Source organism: Silurus aristotelis, assembly GCF_946808225.1.
Source record: "Silurus aristotelis genome assembly, chromosome: 14".
Taxonomy (NCBI): Eukaryota; Metazoa; Chordata; class Actinopteri; order Siluriformes; family Siluridae; genus Silurus; species Silurus aristotelis.
The window spans coordinates 9,678,173-9,692,047 of NC_139587.1; positions in this window are offsets into that span (position 1 = coordinate 9,678,173).

Consider the following 13,875-nt stretch of genomic DNA (forward strand, 5'->3'; position numbering starts at 1 on the left):
AAAAAAAACAACACTTCAGATCCACTGCTATCCAGTCCATGATAAAGCTGTTACTGTAGATGAAAAAAAAAAGGAGTTTTCAGATAAAACAGAAACCAATATTACATCCATAGATCAAGCTTGCATTGGTAAACTGTGTGTGAGAAAAGAAGACATGCTGCGTGTGAAGTTTAAACCAGGGTTTATATGTTTCCAGATGGGATAAATGAACAGTCCTTTATTGGACCTCTATTAATTACAATGTTGTCCATGAGATCAGTTTGAACATATTGTCATCACAATCTGTGATAAGATGGACTCTTCAAAAATATTATCTAATCTACACGTACACTCCATTTGCTCTCAAACATTTCTATAACTTTCCCTCATCCATAATTACAAGAGACAAAATGTTTCCTGAATACATGCTGACACACCCAACTCAATGAATTACTTAAGTAATTCATTTCCCAGGTGTGACCTTCTAGGACTAGAGTTGTGCTCAAAAGTTTGAGAAATTTCCTTCCTTCCTAATCATTTCAGCAGCCCACAAACTTGCCTATTTTTTAAATGTACAGTATATCTGACAAGAGACGTTATAATAATAACAATATTACAACTGAGAGCCAAAAGGCTGGAATCATTGCAATAATTTGCTTATATCAGCAAAAAATAAAAAAAACCTATCTATTATGCCAAATTGCAACTATGGTAATGCAATATTTTGTTAATGCTTACTAGTTGATTTCTTTTTTTTTGTTGTTCTTTTTTTTTTTACTCCTGTCTCCAGCTAAGCATTTAAAAAACTAACAGGGCTACACATAAACATTTGCAAGAACAGTAGATAAAATAAAAAAAGGCTCCCATATTCCGCAAAATGCATCATCCTTTTGTGATAAAGACTCAAGTAAGACCTTTTGCTTTGCTACTGTTAAGTGTTATTAAAGGGTCTTTGCCTGTTATTCACTATAAAATAACATATTGCACAAAACGTTAGCATTATAATAAGCTTTCTTTCATATATATTTGTAATAAAGCATATAACTGACAGTAAAACATAGACTGTATGACAAAATTTTTTTCATCATTTCTCCAAACTACAAACTCAAACTCAAAGTAAAAATTTGCACATGATGTTTTAATGGACACAAACATATTTCATCATGACGATGCCCCTGTGTTCAAAGCGAGCTTCATGACAGCATGGCGTTCCAATGAACTCCATACCTCCTCACCTGAAAGCACAAATCCCCCAAAACAGCATTCCCCAATCTAGTGGAAAGGTTTCACAATGGTCGAGGTTATTATTTTAAGACCAAAGGGGAAGTTAACAACTCTATATGGTCCATGGTTTTTTGAATGGGCACATATGGGTGCGATAGTCAGGTGTCCATAATTTTTTGCCATTAAAGTGTAATTGTACATTTTCAAATATCACATGGTTTTAATAAATGTGCTGGGCAAGCATGCCTTTCGCTAATATGAACTTATAAAAAGTTATATTACATTATCGTTATATTACATTTATCAGATTACTATGGCATTCTAAACAAGTTCGTCACTGAAAACAAATTTTATTTCTAAATAAATATCAGTCAGTAACACAAGATCAATAATAAGATCATAAGATCAAAAAACATGCTGGTGCCGAACTTTCTAACAGCATCTGCTCAACAGAACATACACTTATCAAACAAATAAAGTTGCCTATAAATATAAATAAATCTAAATATATTCACTCATAAGAAGTGTCATAAAGTGTTGAAATAACCATTTATTGAAGTAAATGTATGCTTATATATCATTATGTATGGATGTGCAAACTAAACTTTGTTCTGAATTATTTACTTGTGCCTTTGTGACAACTTCAACAAATCTCAGGACTACAATATATTAACTAATGGCCATGAAACCTAAACACTATGTTCTTCATTTTTTATTTAGAAGAAAGTCTATTTGCTTATTTATAGAAAAGTGTATTTGCAATTTGAGAATCTATAAAAGATGATATAATATAATATAATATAATATAATATAATATAATATAATATAATATAATATAATATAATATAATATAATATAATATAATATAATATAATATAATATAATGAAATCATGTATGTCTTTGTACATTCTTCCATCATCTCCATGTTTCTGTGCCCACAGTGGTCCACTAATATCTCTAGGTTTTGCTCATTTAAAAATATAGTAGTTGCCGAATAGTTAAGTACTTTGTGGCCACAAAAGAAAAAGATCTCAAGAAATATACATTTAGCATCACAAGGAGCAATAAAACTGCTGGTTAAACTCCTGGCTAAACTTCCCATAATGCACTCTGATGTATGGAACATAGAGTAGATGATGACTTCAAGTAAATAAGCTGAACTACTATCTATTTGCAGAGTGTGTATGGTTTTGTGAAATAAAATCAAATGAAACACATTATTAGCTAAATATAGTTTGATTTAATTACTAATGTACTAATGTAAATGCTACAACACACAGCAACTAAATAAAAACAAATTATTTTAGTTAATAACCTTTTAACTACTTGAATCAATTGTTTATAAATTGGCTTAATCTTATTTCCTTCTTTTTTTTTTCAATTATCTGAATAAAGCTTTATGTGCATAAGGAGTTGATTGACATTATTTCTACTGCACCAAGCTGTCCAGGTTTCAAGATACACTGGATAACATTACACAATACCATTTGTCTAGATCCAGATGTTTTAGAATCAGCAGTTTAAGTAAGCATATCCTTTATAATTGTTCCAAGAAAACCACAATAGCCCCTCTTGCAGAGAGTACATTCATCCGGTCAGAGCTCGTCCTGCTCAGTGCCTGCTTGTGACCTTAGTATTCGAAGGTTTTATCTATGTTCAGAAACATTGTGAAATGTTTACACTATTAAGGTCATAAGCTCTTTAAATGACCTGCATCTCAACTGAGTTTAACCCTGTGCAAGAGCATTAAAATAAAAACCCTGTTATGCTTCATAGACTTTTATTGCATGCAGGATCTTAAGATATTACTCAAGCATAGAAAATATAGTGCTGAGCTCGTCACTCACGCATTACTGAGAGCTGGAAAAGAGGTAGTGCTGAATGTAATGCTCTTACAAAGGCTCCAGACGAAAGTGAAGTTTACAGGAATCAGGATTCTACTGTACTTTTGTTCACTAATTTGTCCAAGATTAAAGTGACATAAGGGACTTAAGAAAGGCATATTATTAGTTTAGCATAGTACTACTTTCGCACATTTTTCCAAAGCCATTAAGAAGGAAACAACCAGAAAGCAAACAAACATTGTGGGGTCCAGTTCAGATAAGTTTTATATGTATTTCATTTAATTAACTTAATTTTTTCACACAAAAGATCTTTTTAACTAAGGTTCTTTTCAGTTATGGTCATGATCATTCTTTTTTATGTCTGAAAATAAGCCAAAATGCTGTGTAAAACAAAAGTAAACATGTGTTGCAAATGGTCTTTCAACATATAAAATGAGGCCAAATTGAAGTCAATAAACCAGCAGAAATATCAGTTAAATATGGATCCATTTAACAGAATATGCACATATGTGGATGACTCATTTATTGCCTCTTCAAGAGAATGGCTAAAAAGACTATAAAAAATATCAGTTAAAATAAATACTGATCTATTCTTTGACAAAAAAACAAATACACAACAAATCATATTTTATTTTCCCTTATGTGCCAAAAATTACTTAGTAAACTACCACTGTGCAGTGAAAACAAACTATGTCACCAAAATAAGAGGTTTCTTTTCTTAATAAACATGGCCAAGAGCTGACACTGGTTGAAACGTCCTCACTGTGAAGAATAATGTAAATATTCAAGTTTCTTTTTGGAATGAATCTAGTTTTTAAATTAAACCGAATCATGTTCACAGCCTTATGGATTCATTAACAACACTAATAAACATTACATTAGGCTCATTGTGGTGTTAAATATGTATATGGAAGACTACCCTTATGCTGACTAATCGTTTTTTTCTTGTGAAATCGTTTCATTCACTGCTTGTGGATAAATTAAAATCTAGAGATAACAGCCTACTGGTAGTCAGCCCACACCCATAATGTCCAGCACAGAACATTTTAGATATCCACATCCTTGCTATTGGTTTATATCCACACAGAGGGGCCTCATGGGAAAGGGGATGAAAAGGTCAATTTTTCTGTCCAGCAACAATATAAAAGAAAAGGGAGAGATACTCAGGAAAGGCAGGCACTTCCTTTCTCCTGTACTCTTCATCAGGAGCTCTACATGTCTATGAGAAAACAAGTTTTAGTGTAGGTGGCTGACCTCAGGACAGAGAAGGACAGGAAAGAAAAAGCAAAAACTACGTCAGGACGTATTATTAATTATGGACACTGGGTTCTGTGCATCTAAAAAAAGATATACTGATATACTGCAGCATCGAGCAGAAATACTAATTTACAATACTGATTTAGCAGTTTGAGTTTGACTTTATGGTCTTTTAATGTCTCAATTTATTAAACTCCACATGTACACACATTTAAGGGAGGTATTTCCAACAACAGGGTGAATATAAAAGAGAAATATCCAAATATCAATAATCAGAACATTATTCTTTTTCATCTACAACTGAGATGCCAGAACTACGGCCCGCAGGCCAAAATTTATCCATGGTGACCTTTGATTTGCCATGCCTTATATAAAAGAAGGGAAAAAAGGGGGAAAATGCCATTTGGAAAAACTTTTGAAGAATAAGGACCAGTTTCATGTCTAATTAGAGGTCATTAAATAGCTGTATTAAGTTATTAAACTCTATTGAACTTTCTTACAATAAATTTGATTGTTTCTCATTGTACTATAAGTTTTCCTGAAATAGAAATTTTATAATAAAAGTGCATTTCTAAGCAAATTAGAGAGTAATGTTTTGTATTTATTAATTTTTTTTTTTAATAATTAAATTATAATTGCAGGAACAATGCCAACTTATTGTAATATCATGTTTTGAATAAAGCAACCTTTATTTTCAGCCTGTGGCCCTCAATCAAGTTTGATTTTCGGCCCCTTTAGGACAAATACTGGGCAACTCTTTTGTACAGAGAACATAGAACAGAGATCACCTGGACTGGTGAAAAGGACAAATTAAGGACTAATATAAATCAATGTAAATCTTCAAAACAATCTTAAAATTATTTATTAAGCAGCAGTTTCTAAAAGTTCTAAAAATCTTCCTACATTTTATCTAAAATAATTCCTTATCTTTAATATAGAATATATTAACACTGACATATTAAATGTTCTTGTGTTTTTTCTCACCTCTGCTTCCATAAAGAGTTTATTTGTTTTCTTTCATCACTTCAGTAAGTCACTCTGGTGTCTGCCAAATGCCATGAACAGGAACATAAATCAAATCAATCATACATAACCCTGTGTATCAAGTATGATTTGATTTACATTCAAAAATTAACAAACCTTCCAAAGTGAATTAAAAATATTCTAGAGCAATATAATAGAAATCAAAAGTATTGTTCCATGTAAACTTAAGACACTGATACTATAAGACAAATTCTTAAATAAAAAACTAGCATAAAAATGCATAAAGTTTTATTTAAGCTTTCCCAAGGCTTTTCGTGTGGTTAATAGCATTAATCAGAAACCAGGCATGTAAAGTTATAGCGCAGATAAATCTATAACATGACAATAAGTTTATCGCTTATTAAAATCGCTTGTATACACAGCTTTTACAGTCCAGCCCAGCTTAAATGGATCATTAACTAAAAACAGCAATGTTTATATAAAATCTTTCAAACTGGAGTTCAGGAAACAATTGTATTGTGAAATGCTTATTAAAAACACATGCAAATCCAGTTGAATGTAAATCATAGAAATGCTCAAAGATACCCAGTGTCTGTGTGCCCAACGAAGCATTTTTGGCTCTACCCATATGTGGGCTTCATTTAAAATAAACATCCTGCCTTATTGGAAAGGAACATATTTCATTCAATTGTTTGCTAGTAATAAGAGTCAGTGCTCATGGGTAATCAAATATTTATCTAATATATAATATTTATCTGGTTAGCCAAAATTGCACATAGTGCAGTTTTATATCAGTATCCCAAACAAGATGTTGATTCTTAAGCCATTCTTTCTTTTGTCTTCAGAACAATAGCTTCGAAAGTAATGGTACCCCATAACTGATATTTATTAACAGTAATGCCGTATCCTGTAACCTCTAAAGCTGAAGACATCTGCGGAGAGTTCTTGATCTTCCTCCATCCAGAATAGTTCAAGCATCTTTATGTTCCTGTTCCTGTTCTGTGCTTGTTTGTTTGTTTTTATGTTGTATAATCAAAATAATGAAAGTTGTATCATAATTACTGTATGGACCCAATTAATTTGTATATCGAACATACAGATTTATGTTGTTGTATATTTCAGAAATGATTTAACATTCTTCTATAGATTTCACATACTGCATATACTCCTGTGACTCCTGTGTTTTGATGACTGAGTGACCAGGAATCATGTGATGAGAGACCAGAATACAATAGACAGTCTGTGAGGGAAAAAAGCAAAACAACTAACTAGTCCATCTTAAGGGAATTTACAGCCAGCAATTCTGACAATATATGCATTTAACCTAATTATTAATTATTATAGCTACATTATAAAAGACAGGAATGCATGTACATGCAATTATTTGCAGGATATATTTTTTTTCATGTGACACTTTTTTCCATCTCAGTTTATCTATAAGAAAATAGACACTATAGGTTTTAATTTTTAAAAAGCATAACAGTAACTCAGCTTTAACTATAAGATTGAATCTAACATTGTGAAATTGAACATTATTATATAGTTTAAGTGTGTCTAACAGACAAACATAATTCCACACAAATAAGTAAAAACTGCTTTCAAAATTCTAAAAGAAATCCATGGAAACAGATCCAGTGCTTTAAATCTATAACTTCTTCGATTCAATTCAATTCAATTCATTTTTATTTGTATAGCGCCTTTTAACAATAAACATTGTCTCAAAGCACAGATACACGTGGTGATAAAAAATGAATATGTTGTTTATAAGTACGTTTGTCCCTGATGACGCTGGTGGTGACTGTGGCAAGGAAAACCCCCCCGAGATGGCAAAGGAAAAAACCTTGAGAGGAACCAGACCCAAGAAGGAACCCATCCTCATCTGGGTTGCACCAAATGTCCATTTATTACAGATATACGATGTTGCGGGTGCAGTGATGGTGATCGGAAGCAAACTGTAGTCCTGAGTCAATGTAGCAGACTGTTGACATTAACTACAGTCCAAATCAATCTTCAAAGCTCCCGTTCTTACTCCGGAATTCCATGGAACCACCCAAGGCGTTTCCTTTCATAAGGCAATATCACAAATGCATATCTTCTTTTATACTTGCGATATTGCAGTCAATTTGTCTACAGTTTGCACAAGACCCCCCAAAAAAAACTGTAAAGAACTACCCAAGTGTATTTATTAGAATACAGGTTCCAAAGGGCTGTCATGGCAAAACATGAGTCTGAGTCAAAGCACATCTCTAAACAGGCACTTATTCTATGTAACAGACCCCCCGTGAACAACGCCTGTATCAAAGATGTTTTGTTCTAGGATAACCTAATCCGGCTGTTTGGCCTCACTTTGCTGTCAGATGCTACATAGTGCTAGTGAAAAATAAACTGTGACAAAACATAGCAAGACAGCTCTGTGTCAGGGGTTATAAGAAAGCATGAGGAATGTGCCCTTGGGATCAATGCAGTTCAAATGGAATTGATCTTCACACTGTTTGAAAAGCTAATAAAATAATATATTGGGCAATATCTAAATCTAAGGGAGTAATATCTAATATAATATTTGATATAATAATCAGGGGAACCAGTTTGTTATGTAAATCAATAACTGATTAATAATTGTTTAAATATCGTTTTTAACGCTGCATTATGATAAAGTGGTTGCTCAGTGGTTACAGTGTTAGATTTTAGATTGGATGGTAGTGAGCCCCACAAAACTGTCACTGCATTGCCTTTAAGCAAGGTCCTTAACTCTCAACTGCTCAGTTGTAAAGAAAATTATAAATAAATCGCTCTGATATCTCTGGATTAGCATATGCCAAATGCCATACATGTGAATAAGACACTGTATGAAATGTATGGCATTTGGCATATATATATATATATATATATATATATATATATATATATATATATATGAAGAAATGTCACAATGATTAAAGAGACAGAAAGTTTGGAAAGTTTACTGGTTCATTGGCAATCCATTAAATGTGTGTGGATTTGTGGATTAGCTCAGGGCACAGAACACACTTTGCTAAAAGTCACAGGATGTTGTTGGATCCTCCCATCCAAGCAGAAGGGCACATGAGCTTCTGCTGTTAAACTGAAAAATAGTTGGCTTTTGTTCTTTAGCTGGAAGCTTTAGTCACACAGCCCTTATCATGGACAGTAAATGGACTTCCAATTATCAGAGGGGCTTCCCGGTGTTCAAAGTCCCAAGTTACTCTTTTTTTTCCTACACCCTAAGGGGAAAAAGTGGACTCTTGACTTAGGCAATAACATTAATGACCACCAATTGCATTATCAGGAGTTAGGGATGCCTTTGGGATATTCTGAAATCTTTGCCTTGCCTTATACTTGGAGAAACTGTGAAGTCACATGAGCCTTGCCTTGTGAGCTGTTAGACTGCAAAGACATTGTCCAGTTTACAGGCTGGAAAATTTAGTGTTAAATTTCTTTGGCTTCAGTTTAATTTGGACAATGCCAGAAACACAAGCTACAATCATTTTTCTATCTTATAAGATTAGAAGAAATTTGCTTGATTAATTTGACTGTCCCACCCAGGAAACCTATGTACTGAATTTATAAGCAGGACTAATAAGGTATTTGTAAAAAATGCATCAAGCATGATTTATTAGGAATAATTTAAATCTAGCAGTAATCTTTTTTATTCCTCCTGCTTTCCTCAATATTTCGACATTTTTCACTTAAACATAGGCTTGGGGCTTTATTCCCTCCTCTTCTATTTGGTTTATATTAGCATCCTTATAGAGTATATTGTTATAAATACAATAATTGCATTTATAAAAAAAATGTCATTTAAATTTGCTATTCAAAGCTTTTGATGCTGACATATGCTAAGAAAAATATACATTGATAAAACTGTTTTAAAGGACAAAGGATACTTAATAACTTTCTTCTGCTCAACTCAGATAAGACGGAAATACTTTTACTAGGAGCACATGCAGCTAGAAGTAAACTTTCTGATTACGTAGCATCTTTGGATGGTGTTTCTGTCTCAGTGTGTACAGCAGTCAAAAACCTTAGTGTAATTATTGACCCTACTCTTTCCTTTGAGACTCACATGAATAATATTACAAGGATTGTCTTCTTTCACCTTATAAATATTGCTAAAATTAGAAATATAGTGTAATTACAGGATGCAGAAAAACTAGTTCATGCATTTGTTACAGCTAGATTAGACTAGTTTAATGCTTTACTGTCTGGGTGTGCGAGTAAGTGCATAAACAAGCTTCAGTTAGTTCAGAATGCAGCAGCAAGAGTCCTCACTAGATCTAGAAAATATGAGCACATCACCCCTGTTTTTATTCAGTCTACACTCCCAATTAAATTTCGCATTGACTATAAAATACTACTACTGACATATAAAGCGCTTAATGGTCTCACACCGCAGTTTCTGAGTGAACTTCTATACCAGTATGATCCTCCACGCCGACTTAGATCAAAAGGTGCAGGCTATTTGTTGATACCTTAAATAATGAAGACTACAGCAGGGGGCAGATCTTTCTCTTATAAAGCCCCACAGTTATGGAACAGCCTTCCAATCAGTGTTCGGAAAGTCGAGGCTGAAAACATTTATTTAGTCAAGCTTTTGATCAGTAGGTTTTTCTTAGGTAAAGTAGCAGATCTGGAGGTATTATGGATATAGAGTGTTCGGTGAACTGTGATATTTCTATGCTGTTGTCCCCTCACTCTTACACGCTCACTCAGGTTTGTTGACGATGGTGTGGTGGGTCGCTCTCATCCGAAAGATCCCTCATGTCTGTGTTACCTTTTGGTTCTTTCCTTTAGTTATGCTGCCATAGCGAGTGTGGTCGGAGTCCCCAACTACACAGTGTCCTTAACTTTCATACAACAATAAGGACACATAATAATCCATATTCTTCTCTTCCTGTCACCCCTCTTCTCTCTCTCTCTCTCTCTCTCTCTCTCTCTCTCTCTCGGTCGAGATAAACATGCTCCTGAGGTTCCAGTGACCACTGTTCCTGCCCCTCTTCCCTGCGTGGATCTTCCACAACGTCCAGGCCTGCCTCTGGATAGTGCCTCTCAACTGGAGGCCACTCTGTGCAGCTGGGGACGGTTTCTCATCAATGCCATTGGTGGTTCCATGAAATTCCGGAGTAAGAATGGGAGCTTTGAGAATGGACTTGGACTGTAGTTACTGTCAGTTTGCTACACTGACTGCAGTTTGCTTCTGATCACCATCACCATCACCCCGCAACATCGTAATCTGTAATAAATGGACATTCGGTGCAACCCAGATGAGGATGGGTTCCCTCTTAAATCTGGTTCCTCTTAAGGTTTCTTCCTTATGCCATCTCGGGGAGTTTTTCCTTGCCACCGGCGTCATCAGGGACAAACTAACACTTATAAAAAACATCTTATTAATTTCAATCAACACATTATCTGTGTAAAGCTGCTTTGAGACAATGTTCATTGTTAAAAGTGCTACACAAATAAAATAAAATTGAATTGAATTGAATTATATCCTTAGTGCAAATGTATATTCTTTTTACAAGCTTATAACTGCTTTATCTGTGTAAATCTGCTTTGAGACAATGTCCAAATACAAATAAATTGAATTGAATCAAATTAAATTAAATTGATTTAAATATTCATATTTTGTATATAAAGAAAATACTGGCTTTGAACAAATACTGACAGTCTTTTTTTTTTTTTTTTTTTAGTTTTGCTAATTTATTTTGTGGGGCATTTATTGAGTCTAAATGCTTTATATGCACTCACTTAAGAGACAAATATAATAGAATACAGATCTAACAATAAATGAAAATATACAATAAGGTTTTTTGGAGACAAGGTGAGGGAGGTGAGATCGAGATGTTTTGGACATGTGCGGAGGAGGGACATGGGGTATATCGGTAGGAGAATGCTGAGGATGGAGCCACCAGAAAGGAGGAAAAGAGGAAGGCCAAGGAGGAGGTTTATGGATGTGGTGGAGGAAAACATGCAGGTAGTTGATTGGAAAGAGGCAGATGTAGAGGACAGGGAGGTATGGAGACGGATGATCTGCTGTGGCGACCCCTAATGGGAGAAGCCGGGAAGAGGAAGAAGAAGAACAAGAAGAACAAGAACAAGAAGAAGAAGAACAAGAAGAAGAAGAACAAGAAGAACAAGAAGAAGAAGAACAAGAAGTAGGGTGCTTATTTGTTAAAAGAACAAACTATACCATGACTGACTAAACCGAGTTTAATTTTGTAATAAAGGACCAGAAATATTATTTAGTGGTTAACAACCAGGGTTAAAGGACTTACTGTTGAAATACTGTACATCCTAAATATTTTTTTGTTACAAGGTTTCATTACAACTATTATCCATTGGGTTAATCTCATGCTTGCTGATATACAGTATGTATCTTGTAGTCACTTTGCTTGTAATCACTGTTTAAATCAGGTTTTCACCTGTACCTGTGAATTTGTGAATTTGGAATTTTTTCAAATCTATATGCTGCTTTCAAACAGTGGGCTAAACTTTGCCATATTAGAAGCTCTATACTTCAGTATCTTTTCTTGAAAGGCTGACAGCTTTCAAGTTGTTCACTGCTTCGAGGGGCCAAACCAGCAGCTGCAGATAATCTAGCCAGGGATTTCTTTCTATTCTTCTTTACCCATACATCCGTTCATTGTGGAAGTCGTCAGGGTGTTCCCTTCAAAAAGTGAGATTACGAGTGGGAACCAGGGTTTTTCTGATCATGTTGGGGTCATAAGCAGAACTCTATTGTTTGACAGCTGATCCTGTGCAATGTGGATAGGAGAAAGAGGCAGAAATGCATACAGAAGCTGGCATTCACAAGGCCAGCTTTGAGATAATGTTTGAACCAGAAAGCCATTTATTTCTCAACAGGGAGTTGACTCAGCAAGGAGGACTGCTTGTGTTTTTCCGAAATTTGTTGCATTAGATGCAACTCTCCTGAAACGTATTTTTAGTGTGCAAGGGAAGGCTACAGGCCACCATTATAATAAACTTTGAACTGGTATACCTGTTGCAAGAAGGCTAAGAATCAGAGAACTTTAGACAAGGGACATCAATGGCTATACCCACTGGGCAGATCAGGGCCACTTACATGTTCTGGGGCATGGTTCTAAACAACTATAGACAAGGTTTTAAGATGTATTTTAAGCTTAGGGTTGTGTTGTGCAAGTGGTCCACACTGACAACTTGGGTGAAATACAGCAGATGGTCTTTCTCTGTCTCTAATAGATTTGGGCACTGGATAACCTCTAGCACAACAAGATATCCAAATAGGGCTGTAACGATTCCTCGAGTAACGCGAGCAATTCGCTAAAAAATAATTTGGGCAAATTATTGATACCTGAATTATAAAACAGCGAAGGGCGAGGAGAGGATTCATATGGAAGCCCATTTCCGCCACATTAAATATAAAGTTTGCCCAATTTCAAAGTTTTCATGATTACAAATTTTCCTCCCGATTCTGACTATTTATTTTTGCAATTCCGAGGTTTTTTTGGCCAGTCGTCAGCATCACCCCTTTGTAGTTCCAAAAAGCTTTACATATTGAAAACAAAATAGACTCGTTCATACACCAACAGGTTGAAACATCACGCTAACAACATAGTTACCGGAGGATGCACCAAATATGTCGGATGTTTATGAGAAATAAAGTCAGAATTGCGAGAAAAAACTTGGAATCACAAGAAAACAGTCGGAATTAGGCAAACTTTTTTTGTGTGGTTGAAACGGGCTTCCATATGATTCAGGCCAAATAAAGAGACAGAAGGTTTCCAAAGTTTGTGTCATTTCAAAATAAAACAAAAACCCCACACAGTGCATTTACCTTTTTTTTTTTTTTTTTTTTTTTTTTTCGAGAAATCGTAATTTATATTTATGATTTTTTTAATGTATATATTTATATTTGCATTTTGATGTAATATGGCAATTAAATGCACAAAATGGGTTTAGTTTTCACAGATATTCCTGTATGCAATTTCAGCTATAAAAATGTAAATTCATCTAAAAAGAAAACAAATTACTTGTTCGTTTTAAGAGACCCATCTAATTTTCTCTTGTATATTTAGTATTGCTCTTTAATAAAGAATAAACACTTCTAATCCGATTAATAGATTAATCGTTGGTATAATCGGTAGAATACTCGATTACTAAAATAATCAATAGCAACAGCCCTAATCCCAACATATTGAATAACTATACAGTAGTAGGTACTATGTCATTTTATTTATGACTTAAATGACTATTTATGTGCACAAAAGAAGAAGCACTGGTTAGGAGAAACTAAATAAAACAATTTAAAAAATAAAAATAAGAATGAAAATGTCTCATTAATCAAAAAGGGAAATCTTCTTGCACTGCAGTTGCATTATGTGTAAAGCATTATTTGTCTATATACATCTTATTGTGTGTGTGAATCAATTCCACACTCTTTCATACTCTGAATTGCATCTTATTGTTATTGTATCCATCCCAATGTGCCATACATAACACACTCCTCCAAAACAGAACTTTTCTAAATCTCTGATCTTGATTTATGAAATGGCTGCTCCTGAGCATGTTTGAGCTTATGGTGTCTTGGTA